This window comes from Schistocerca americana, chromosome 8, assembly GCF_021461395.2.
Source record: "Schistocerca americana isolate TAMUIC-IGC-003095 chromosome 8, iqSchAmer2.1, whole genome shotgun sequence".
Lineage (NCBI taxonomy): Eukaryota > Metazoa > Arthropoda > Insecta > Orthoptera > Acrididae > Schistocerca > Schistocerca americana.
Window position 1 is genome coordinate 42,226,310 of NC_060126.1, and position 12,580 is coordinate 42,238,889.

Consider the following 12,580-nt stretch of genomic DNA (forward strand, 5'->3'; position numbering starts at 1 on the left):
CCGCTCCCACATATCCCTTGTCAACCTGCTAACGAAAGAAAATGCAATCATTAGCGCAATCCAAAGTCACCAGAATGTTTAATTCCATCTGTATTCTAAAGCACGAGGAAAAAATTAAAACATCGAGCTGTTACTTACCAAAAAACTAATTATTCACGCAGTCATCAAGTACGCAGATACATTCGGTGTGAAGAATGCTATGTGCACAGCACTAGCGATTTTCTTCTAGAATATGTCGCCGCTCCCACATATCCCTTGTCAACCTGCTAACGAAAGAAAATGCATTCATTAGCGCAAACCAAAGTCACCAGAATGTGTAATTTGATCTGTATTCTATAACATACGGAAAAGAATTTAACCATCGAGCTGTTACTTACCCAAAAACTTATTATTCACGCAGTCATCCCCTGTACGCAGATACATTCGATGTGAAGAATGCTATGTGCACAGCACTAGCGATTTTCTTCTAGAATATGTCGCCGCTCCCACATATCCCTTGTCAACCTGCTAACGAAAGAAAATGCAATCATTAGCGCAAACCAAAGTCACCAGAATGTGTAATTTGATCTGTATTCTATAACATACGGAAAAGAATTTAAACATCGAGCTGTTACTTACCCAAAAACTAATTATTCAAGCAGTCATCCCCTGTACGCTGATACATTTGGTGTGAAGAATGCTATGTGCACAGCACTAGCGATTTTCTTCTAGAATATGTCGCTGCTCCCACATATCCCTTGTCAACCTGCTAACGAAAGAAAATGCAATCATTAGCGCAAACCAAAGTCACCAGCATGTGTAATTTGATCTGTATTCTATAACATACGGAAAAGAATTTTAACATCGAGCTGTTACTTACCCAAAAACTAATTATTCACGCAGTCATCCCCTGTATGCAGATACATTCGGTGTGAAGAATGCTATGTGCACAGCACTAGCGATTTTCTTCTAGAATATGTCGCCGCTCCCACATATCCCTTGTCAACCTGCTAACGAAAGAAAATGCAATCATTAGCGCAAACCAAAGTCACCAGAATGTGTAATTTGATCTGTATTCTATAACATACGGAAAAGAATTTAAACATCGAGCTGTTACTTACCGAAAAACTAATTATTCACGCAGTCATCCCCTGTACGCAGATACATTCGGTGTGAAGAATGCTATGTGCACAGCACTAGCGATTTTTTTCTAGAATATGTCGCCGCTCCCACACATATCTTGTCAACATGCAAAGGAAAGAAAATGCAATCATTAGCGCAATCCAAAGTCACCAGAATGTTTAATTCCATCTGTATTCTAAAGCATGATGAAAAAATTAAAACATCGAGCTGTTACTTTCCAAAAAACTAATTATTCACGCAGTCATCCCCTGTACGCAGATACATTTGGTTTGAAGAATGCTACGTGCACAGCACTAGCGATTTTCTTCTAGAATATGTCGACGCTCCCACACATATCTTGTCAACCTGCAAACGAAAGAAAATGCAATCATTAGCGCAATCCAAAGTCACCAGAATGTTTAATTCCATCTGTATTCTAAAGCATGATGAAAAAATTAAAACATCGAGGTGTTACTTACCAAAAAACTAATTATCCACGCAGTGATCCCCTGTACGCAGATACATTCGGTGTGAAGAATGCTATGTGCACAGCACTAGCGATTTTTTTCTAGAATATGTCGCCGCTCCCACACATATTTTGTCAACCTGCAAACGAAAGAAAATGCAATCATTAGCGCAATCCAAAGTCAGCAGAATGTTTAATTCCATCTGTATTCTAAAACATGATGAAAAAATTAAAACATCGAGCTGTTACTTACCAAAAAACTAAATATCCACGCAGTCATCCCCTGTACGCAGATACATTGGGTGTGAAGAATGCTATGTGCACAGCACTAGCGATTTTCTTCTAGAATATGTCGCCGCTCCCACATATCCCTTGTCAACCTGCTAACGAAGGAAAATGCAATCATTAGCGCAAACCAAAGTCACCAGAATGTGTAATTTGATCTGTATTCTATAACATACGGAAAAGAATTTAAACATCGAGCTGTTACTTACCCAAAAACTAATTATTCACGCAGTCATCCCCTGTACGCAGATACATTGGGTGTGAAGAATGCTATGTGCACAGCACTAGCGATTTTCTTCTAGAATATGTCGCCGCTCCCACATATCCCTTGTCAACCTGCTAACGAAAGAAAATGCAATCATTAGCGCAATCCAAAGTCACCAGAATGTTTAATTCCATCTGTATTCTAAAGCATGATGAAAAAATTAAAACATCGAGCTGTTACTTACCAAAAAACTAATTATTCACGCAGTCATCCCCTGTACGCAGATACATTCGGTGTGAAGAATGCTATGTGCACAGCACTAGCGATTTTCTTCTAGAATATGTCGCCGCTCCCACATATCCCTTGTCAACCTGCTAACGAAAGAAAATGCAATCATTAGCGCAATCCAAAGTCACCAGAATGTTTAATTCCATCTGTATTCTAAAGCACGATGAAAAAATTAAAACATCGAGCTGTTACTTACCAAAAAACTAATTATTCACGCAGTCATCAAGTACGCAGATACATTCGGTGTGAAGAATGCTATGTGCACAGCACTAGCGATTTTCTTCTAGAATATGTCGCCGCTCCCACATATCCCTTGTCAACCTGCTAACGAAAGAAAATGCAATCATTAGCGCAAACCAAAGTCACCAGAATGTGTAATTTGATCTGTATTCTATAACATACGGAAAAGAATTTAACCATCGAGCTGTTACTTACCCAAAAACTTATTATTCACGCAGTCATCCCCTGTACGCAGATACATTCGATGTGAAGAATGCTATGTGCACAGCACTAGCGATTTTCTTCTAGAATATGTCGCCGCTCCCACATATCCCTTGTCAACCTGCTAACGAAAGAAAATGCAATCATTAGCGCAAACCAAAGTCACCAGAATGTGTAATTTGATCTGTATTCTATAACATACGGAAAAGAATTTAAACATCGAGCTGTTACTTACCCAAAAACTAATTATTCAAGCAGTCATCCCCTGTACGCTGATACATTCGGTGTGAAGAATGCTATGTGCACAGCACTAGCGATTTTCTTCTAGAATATGTCGCTGCTCCCACATATCCCTTGTCAACCTGCTAACGAAAGAAAATGCAATCATTAGCGCAAACCAAAGTCACCAGAATGTGTAATTTGATCTGTATTCTATAACATACGGAAAAGAATTTTAACATCGAGCTGTTACTTACCCAAAAACTAATTATTCACGCAGTCATCCCCTGTATGCAGATACATTCGGTGTGAAGAATGCTATGTGCACAGCACTAGCGATTTTCTTCTAGAATATGTCGCCGCTCCCACATATCCCTTGTCAACCTGCTAACGAAAGAAAATGCAATCATTAGCGCAAACCAAAGTCACCAGAATGTGTAATTTGATCTGTATTCTATAACATACGGAAAAGAATTTAAACATCGAGCTGTTACTTACCGAAAAACTAATTATTCACGCAGTCATCCCCTGTACGCAGATACATTCGGTGTGAAGAATGCTATGTGCACAGCACTAGCGATTTTTTTCTAGAATATGTCGCCGCTCCCACACATATCTTGTCAACATGCAAAGGAAAGAAAATGCAATCATTAGCGCAATCCAAAGTCACCAGAATGTTTAATTCCATCTGTATTCTAAAGCATGATGAAAAAATTAAAACATCGAGCTGTTACTTTCCAAAAAACTAATTATTCACGCAGTCATCCCCTGTACGCAGATACATTCGGTTTGAAGAATGCTACGTGCACAGCACTAGCGATTTTCTTCTAGAATATGTCGACGCTCCCACACATATCTTGTCAACCTGCAAACGAAAGAAAATGCAATCATTAGCGCAATCCAAAGTCACCAGAATGTTTATTTCCATCTGTATTCTAAAGCATGATGAAAAAATTAAAACATCGAGGTGTTACTTACCAAAAAACTAATTATCCACGCAGTGATCCCCTGTACGCAGATACATTCGGTGTGAAGAATGCTATGTGCACAGCACTAGCGATTTTTTTCTAGAATATGTCGCCGCTCCCACACATATTTTGACAACCTGCAAACGAAAGAAAATGCAATCATTAGCGCAATCCAAAGTCACCAGAATGTTTAATTCCATCTGTATTCTAAAACATGATGAAAAAATTAAGACATCGAGCTGTTACTTACCAAAAAACTAAATATCCACGCATCATCCCCTGTACGCAGATACATTGGGTGTGAAGAATGCTATGTGCACAGCACTAGCGATTTTCTTCTAGAATATGTCGCCGCTCCCACATATCCCTTGTCAACCTGCTAACGAAGGAAAATGCAATCATTAGCGCAAACCAAAGTCACCAGAATGTGTAATTTGATCTGTATTCTATAACATACGGAAAAGAATTTAAACATCGAGCTGTTACTTACCCAAAAACTAATTATTCACGCAGTCATCCCCTGTACGCAGATACATTGGGTGTGAAGAATGCTATGTGCACAGCACTAGCGATTTTCTTCTAGAATATGTCGCCGCTCCCACATATCCCTTGTCAACCTGCTAACGAAAGAAAATGCAATCATTAGTGCAATCCAAAGTCACCAGAATGTTTAATTCCATCTGTATTCTAAAGCATGATGAAAAAATTAAAACATCGAGCTGTTACTTACCAAAAAACTAAATATTCACGCAGTCATCCCCTGTACGCAGATACATTCGGTGTGAAGAATGCTATGTGCACAGCACTAGCGATTTTTTTCTAGAATATGTCGCCGCTCCCACACATACCTTGTCAACCTGCAAACGAAAGAAAATGCAATCATTAGCGCAATCCAAAGTCACCAGAATGTTTAATTCCATCTGTATTCTAAAGCATGATGAAAAAATTAAAACATCGAGCTGTTACTTACCAAAAAACTAATTATTCACGCAGTCATCCCCTGTACGCAGATACATTCGGTGTGAAGAATGCTATGTGCAAAGCACTAGCGATTTTTTTCTAGAATATGTCGCCGCTCCCACACATATCTTGTCAACCTGCAAACGAAAGAAAATGCAATCATTAGCGCAATCCAAAGTCACCAGAATGTTTAATTCCATCTGTATTCTAAAGCATGATGAAAAAATTAAAACATCGAACTGTTACTTACCAAAAAACTAATTATTCACGCAGTCATCCCCTGTACGCAGATACATTGGGTGTGAAGAATGCTATGTGCACAGCACTAGCGATTTTCTTCTAGAATATGTCGCCGCTCCCACATATCCCTTGTCAACCTGATAACGAAAGAAAATGCAATCATTAGCGCAAACCAAAGTCACCAGAATGTGTAATTTGATCTGTATTCTATAACATACGGAAAAGAATTTAAACATCGAGCTGTTACTTACCCAAAAACTAATTATTCACGCAGTCATCCCCTGTACGCAGATACATTGGGTGTGAAGAATGCTATGTGCACAGCACTAGCGATTTTCTTCTAGAATATGTCGCCGCTCCCACATATCCCTTGTCAACATGCTAACGAAAGAAAATGCAATCATTAGCGCAAATCAAAGTCACCAGAATGTTTAATTCCATCTGTATTCTAAAGCATGATAAAAAAATTAAAACATCGAGCTGTTACTTACCAAAAAACTAATTATTCACGCAGTCATCCCCTGTACGCAGATACATTCGGTGTGAAGAATGCTATGTGCACAGCACTAGCGATTTTCTTCTAGAATATGTCGTCGCTCCCATATATCCCTTGTCAACCTGCTAACGAAAGAAAATGCAATCATTAGCGCAAACCAAAGTCACCAGAATGTGTAATTTGATCTGTATTCTATAACATACGGAAAAGAATTTAAACATCGAGCTGTTACTTACCCAAAAACTAATTATTCACGCAGTCATCCCCTGTACGCAGATACATTGGGTGTGAAGAATGCTATGTGCACAGCACTAGCGATTTTCTTCTAGAATATGTCGCCGCTCCCACATATCCCTTGTCAACCTGCTAACGAAAGAAAATGCAATCATTAGCGCAATCCAAATTCACCAGAATGTTTAATTCCATCTGTATTCTAAAGCATGATGAAAAAATTAAAACATCGAGCTGTTACTTACCAAAAAACTAATTATTCACGCAGTCATCCCCTGTACGCAGATACATTCGGTGTGAAGAATGCTATGTGCACAGCACTAGCGATTTTTTTCTAGAATATGTCGCCGCTCCCACATATCCCTTGTCAACCTGCTAACGAAAGAAAATGCAATCATTAGCGCAATCCAAAGTCACCATAATGTTTAATTCCATCTGTATTCTAAAGCACGATGAAAAAATTAAAACATCGAGCTGTTACTTACCAAAAAACTAATTATTCACGCAGTCATCAAGTACGCAGATACATTCGGTGTGAAGAATGCTATGTGCACAGCACTAGCGATTTTCTTCTAGAATATGTCGCCGCTCCCACATATCCCTTGTCAACCTGCTAACGAAAGAAAATGCAATCATTAGCGCAAACCAAAGTCACCAGTATGTGTAATTTGATCTGTATTCTATAACATACGGAAAAGAATTTAAACATCGAGCTGTTACTTACCAAAAACTAATAATTCACGCAGTCATCCCCTGCACGCAGATACATTGGGTGTGAAAAATGCTATGTGCACAGCACTAGCGATTTTCTTCTAGAATATGTCGCCGCTCCCACATATCCCTTGTCAACCTGCTAACGAAAGAAAATGCAATCATTAGCGCAAACCAAGGTCACCAGAATGTGTAATTTGATCTGTATTCTATAACATACGGAAAAGAATTTAACCATCGAGCTGTTACTTACCCAAAAACTTATTATTCACGCAGTCATCCCCTGTACGCAGATACATTCGATGTGAAGAATGCTATGTGCACAGCACTAGCGATTTTCTTCTAGAATATGTCGCCGCTCCCACATATCCCTTGTCAACCTGCTAACGAAAGAAAATGCAATCATTAGCGCAAACCAAAGTCACCAGAATGTGTAATTTGATCTGTATTCTATAACATACGGAAAAGAATTTAAACATCGAGCTGTTACTTACCCAAAAACTAATTATTCAAGCAGTCATCCCCTGTACGCTGATACATTCGGTGTGAAGAATGCTATGTGCACAGCACTAGCGATTTTCTTCTAGAATATGTCGCTGCTCCCACATATCCCTTGTCAACCTGCTAACGAAAGAAAATGCAATCATTAGCGCAAACCAAAGTCACCAGAATGTGTAATCTGATCTGTATTCTATAACATACGGAAAAGAATTTTAACATCGAGCTGTTACTTACCCAAAAACTAATTATTCACGCAGTCATCCCCTGTATGCAGATACATTCGGTGTGAAGAATGCTATGTGCACAGCACTAGCGATTTTCTTCTAGAATATGTCGCCGCTCCCACATATCCCTTGTCAACCTGCTAACGAAAGAAAATGCAATCATTAGCGCAAACCAAAGTCACCAGAATGTGTAATTTGATCTGTATTCTATAACATACGGAAAAGAATTTAAACATCGAGCTGTTACTTACCGAAAAACTAATTATTCACGCAGTCATCCCCTGTACGCAGATACATTCGGTGTGAAGAATGCTATGTGCACAGCACTAGCGATTTTCTTCTAGAATATGTCGCCGCTCCCACATATCCCTTGTCAACCTGCTAACGAAAGAAAATGCAATCATTAGCGCAAACCAAAGTCACCAGAATGTGTAATTTGATCTGTATTCTATAACATACGGAAAAGAATTTAAACATCGAGCTGTTACTTACCCAAAAACTAATTATTCACGCAGTCATCCCCTGTACGCAGATACATTCGGTGTGAAGAATGCTATGTGCACAGCACTAGCGATTTTCTTCTAGAATATGTCGCCGCTCCCACATATCCCTTGTCAACCTGCTGACGAAAGAAAATGCAATCATTAGCGCAAACCAAAGTCACCAGAATGTGTAATTTGATCTGTATTCTATAACATACGGAAAAGAATTTAAACATCGAGCTGTTACTTACCCAAAAACAAATTATTCACGCAGTCATCCCCTGTACGCAGATACATTGGGTGTGAAGAATGCTATGTGCACAGCACTAGCGATTTTCTTCTAGAATATGACGCCGCTCCCACATATCCCTTGTCAACCTGCTAACGAAAGAAAATGCAATCATTAGCGCAAACCAAAGTCACCAGAATGTGTAATTTGATCTGTATTCTATAACATACGGAAAAGAATTTAAACATCCAGCTGTTACTTACCCAAAAACTAATTATTCACGCAGTCATCCCCTGTACGCAGATACATTCGGTGTGAAGAATGCTATGTGCACAGCACTAGCGATTTTCTTCTAGAATATGTCGTCGCTCCCACATATCCCTTGTCAACCTGCTAACGAAAGAAAATGCAATCATTAGCGCAAACCAAAGTCACCAGAATGTGTAATTTGATCTGTATTCTATAACATACGGAAAAGAATTTAAACATCGAGCTGTTACTTACCCAAAAACTAATTATTCACGCAGTCATCCCCTGTACGCAGATACATTCGGTGTGAAGAATGCTATGTGCACAGCACTAGCGATTTTCTTCTAGAATATGTCGCCGCTCCCACATATCCCTTGTCAACCTGCTAACGATAGAAAATGCAATCATTAGCGCAAACGAAAGTCACCAGAATGTGTAATTTGATCTGTATTCTATAACATAAAGAAAAGAATTTAAACATCGAGCTGTTACTTACCCAAAAACTAATTATTCACGCAGTCATCCCCTGTACGCAGATACATTCGGTGTGAAGAATGCTATGTGCACAGCACTAGCGATTTTCTTCTAGAATATGTCGCCGCTCCCACATATCCCTTGTCAACCTGCTAACGAAAGAAAATGCAATCATTAGCGCAAACCAAAGTCACCAGAATGTTTAATTGCATCTAAATTCTAAAGCATGATGAAAAAATTAAAACATCGAGGTGTTACTTACCCAAAAACTAATTATTCACGCAGTCATCCCCTGTACGCAGATACATTCGGTGTGAAGAATGCTATGTGCACAGCACTAGCGATTTTTTTCTAGAATATGTCGCCGCTCCCACACATATCTTGTCAACCTGCAAACGAAAGAAAATGCAATCATTAGCGCAAACCAAAGTCACCAGAATGTGTAATTTGATCTGTATTCTATAACATACGAAAAGAATTTAAACATCGAGCTGTTACTTACCCAAAAACTAATTATTTACGCAGTCATCCCCTGTACGCAGTTACATTGGGTGTGAAGAATGCTATGTGCACAGCACTAGCGATTTTCTTCTAGAATATGTCGCCGCTTCCACACATATCTTGTCAACCTGCAAACGAAAGAAAATGCAATCACTAGCGCAATCCAAAGTCACCAGAATGTTTAATTCCATCTGTATTCTAAAGCATGATGAAAAGAATTTAAACATCGAGGTGTTACTTACCCAAAAACTAATTATTCACGCAGTCATCCCCTGTACGCAGATACATTCGGTGTGAAGAATGCTATGTGCACAGCACTAGCGATTTTCTTCTAGAATATGTCGTCGCTCCCACATATCCCTTGTCAACCTGCTAACGAAAGAAAATGCAATCATTAGCGCAAACCAAAGTCACCAGAATGTGTAATTTGATCTGTATTCTATAACATACGGAAAAGAATTTAAACATCGAGCTGTTACTTACCCAAAAACTAATTATTCACGCAGTCATCCCCTGTACGCCGATACATTCGGCGTGAAGAATGCTATGTGCACAGCACTAGCGATTTTCTTCTAGAATATGTCGTCGCTCCCACATATCCCTTGTCAACCTGCTAACGAAAGAAAATGCAATCATTAGCGCAAACCAAAGTCACCAGAATGTGTAATTTGATCTGTATTCTATAACATACGGAAAAGAATTTAAACATCGAGCTGTTACTTACCCAAAAACTAATTATTCACGCAGTCATCCCCTGTACGCAGATACATTCGGTGTGAAGAATGCTATGTGCACAGCACTAGCGATTTTCTTCTAGAATATGTCGCCGCTCCCACATATCCCTTGTCAACCTGCTAACGATAGAAAATGCAATCATTAGCGCAAACGAAAGTCACCAGAATGTGTAATTTGATCTGTATTCTATAACATAATGAAAAGAATTTAAACATCGAGCTGTTACTTACCCAAAAACTAATTATTCACGCAGTCATCCCCTGTACGCAGATACATTCGGTGTGAAGAATGCTATGTGCACAGCACTAGCGATTTTCTTCTAGAATATGTCGCCGCTCCCACATATCCCTTGTCAACCTGCTAACGAAAGAAAATGCAATCATTAGCGCAAACCAAAGTCACCAGAATGTTTAATTCCATCTGTATTCTAAAGCATGATGAAAAAATTAAAACATCGAGGTGTTACTTACCAAAAAACTAATTATTCACGCAGTCATCCCCTGTACGCAGATACATTCGGTGTGAAGAATGCTATGTGCACAGCACTAGCGATTTTTTTCTAGAATATGTCGCCGCTCCCACACATATCTTGTCAACCTGCAAACGAAAGAAAATGCAATCATTAGCGCAAACCAAAGTCACCAGAATGTGTAATTTGATCTGTATTCTATAACATACGGAAAAGAATTTAAACATCGAGCTGTTACTTACCCAAAAACTAATTATTCACGCAGTCATCCCCTGTACGCAGTTACATTGGGTGTGAAGAATGCTATGTGCACAGCACTAGCGATTTTCTTCTAGAATATGTCGCCGCTTCCACACATATCTTGTCAACCTGCAAACGAAAGAAAATGCAATCATTAGCGCAATCCAAAGTCACCAGAATGTTTAATTCCATCTGTATTCTAAAGCATGATGAAAAGAATTTAAACATCGAGGTGTTACTTACCCAAAAACTAATTATTCACGCAGTCATCCCCTGTACGCAGATACATTCTGTGTGAAGAATGCTATGTGCACAGCACTAGCGATTTTCTTCTAGAATATGTCGCCGCTCCCACATATCCCTTGTCAACCTGCTAACGAAAGAAAATGCAATCATTAGCGCAAACCAAAGTCACCAGAATGTGTAATTTGATCTGTAATCTATAACATACGGAAAAGAATTTAAACATCGAGCTGTTACTTACCCAAAAACTAATTATTCACGCAGTCATCCCCTGTACGCTGATACATTCGGTGTGAAGAATGCTACGTGCACAGCACTAGCGATTTTCTTCTAGAATATGTCGCTGCTCCCACATATCCCTTGTCAACCTGCTAACGAAAGAAAATGCAATCATTAGCGCAAACCAAAGTCACCAGAATGTGTAATTTGATCTGTATTCTATAACATACGGAAAAGAATTTTAACATCGAGCTGTTACTTACCCAAAAACTAATTATTCACGCAGTCATCCCCTGTACGCAGATACATTCGGTGTGAAGAATGCTATGTGCACAGCACTAGCGATTTTCTTCTAGAATATGTCGCCGCTCCCACATATCCCTTGTCAACCTGCTAACGAAAGAAAATGCAATCATTAGCGCAAACCAAAGTCACCAGAATGTGTAATTTGATCTGTATTCTATAACATACGGAAAAGAATTTAAACATCGAGCTGTTACTTACCCAAAAACTAATTATTCACGCAGTCATCCCCTGTACGCAGATACATTCTGTGTGAAGAATGCTATGTGCACAGCACTAGCGATTTTCTTCTAGAATATGTCGCCGCTCCCACATATCCCTTGTCAACCTGCTAACGAAAGAAAATGCTATCATTAGCGCAACCCAAAGTCACCACAATGTGTAATTTGATCTGTATTCTATAACATACGGAAAAGAATTTAAACATCGAGCTGTTACTTACCCAAAAATTAATTATTCACGCAGTCATCCCCTGTACGCAGATACATTCGGTGTGAAGAATGCTATGTGCACAGCACTAGCGATTTTCTTCTAGAATATGTCGCCGCTCCCACACATACCTTATCAACCTGCAAACGAAAGAAAATGCAATCATTAGCGCAAACCAAAGTCACCAGAATGTGTAATTTGATCTGTATTCTATTACATACGGAAAAGAATTTAAACATCGAGCTGTTACTTACCCAAAAACTAATTATTCACGCAGTCATCCCCTGTACGCAGTTACATTGGGTGTGAAGAATGCTATGTGCACAGCGCTAGCGATATTTTCTAGAATATGTCGCCGCTCCCACACATATCTTGTGAACCTGCAAACGAAAGAAAATGCAATCATTAGCGCAATCCAAAGTCACCAGAATGTTTAATTCCATCTGTATTCTAAAGCATGATGAAAAGAATTTAAACATCGAGGTGTTACTTACCCAAAAACTAATTATTCACGCAGTCATCCCCTGTGCCCAGGTACATTCGGTGTGAAGAATGCTATGTGCACAGCACTAGCGATTTTCTTCTAGAATATGTCGCCGCTCCCACATATCCCTTCTCAACCTGCTAACGAAAGAAAATGCAATCATTAGCGCAAACCAAAGTCACCAGAA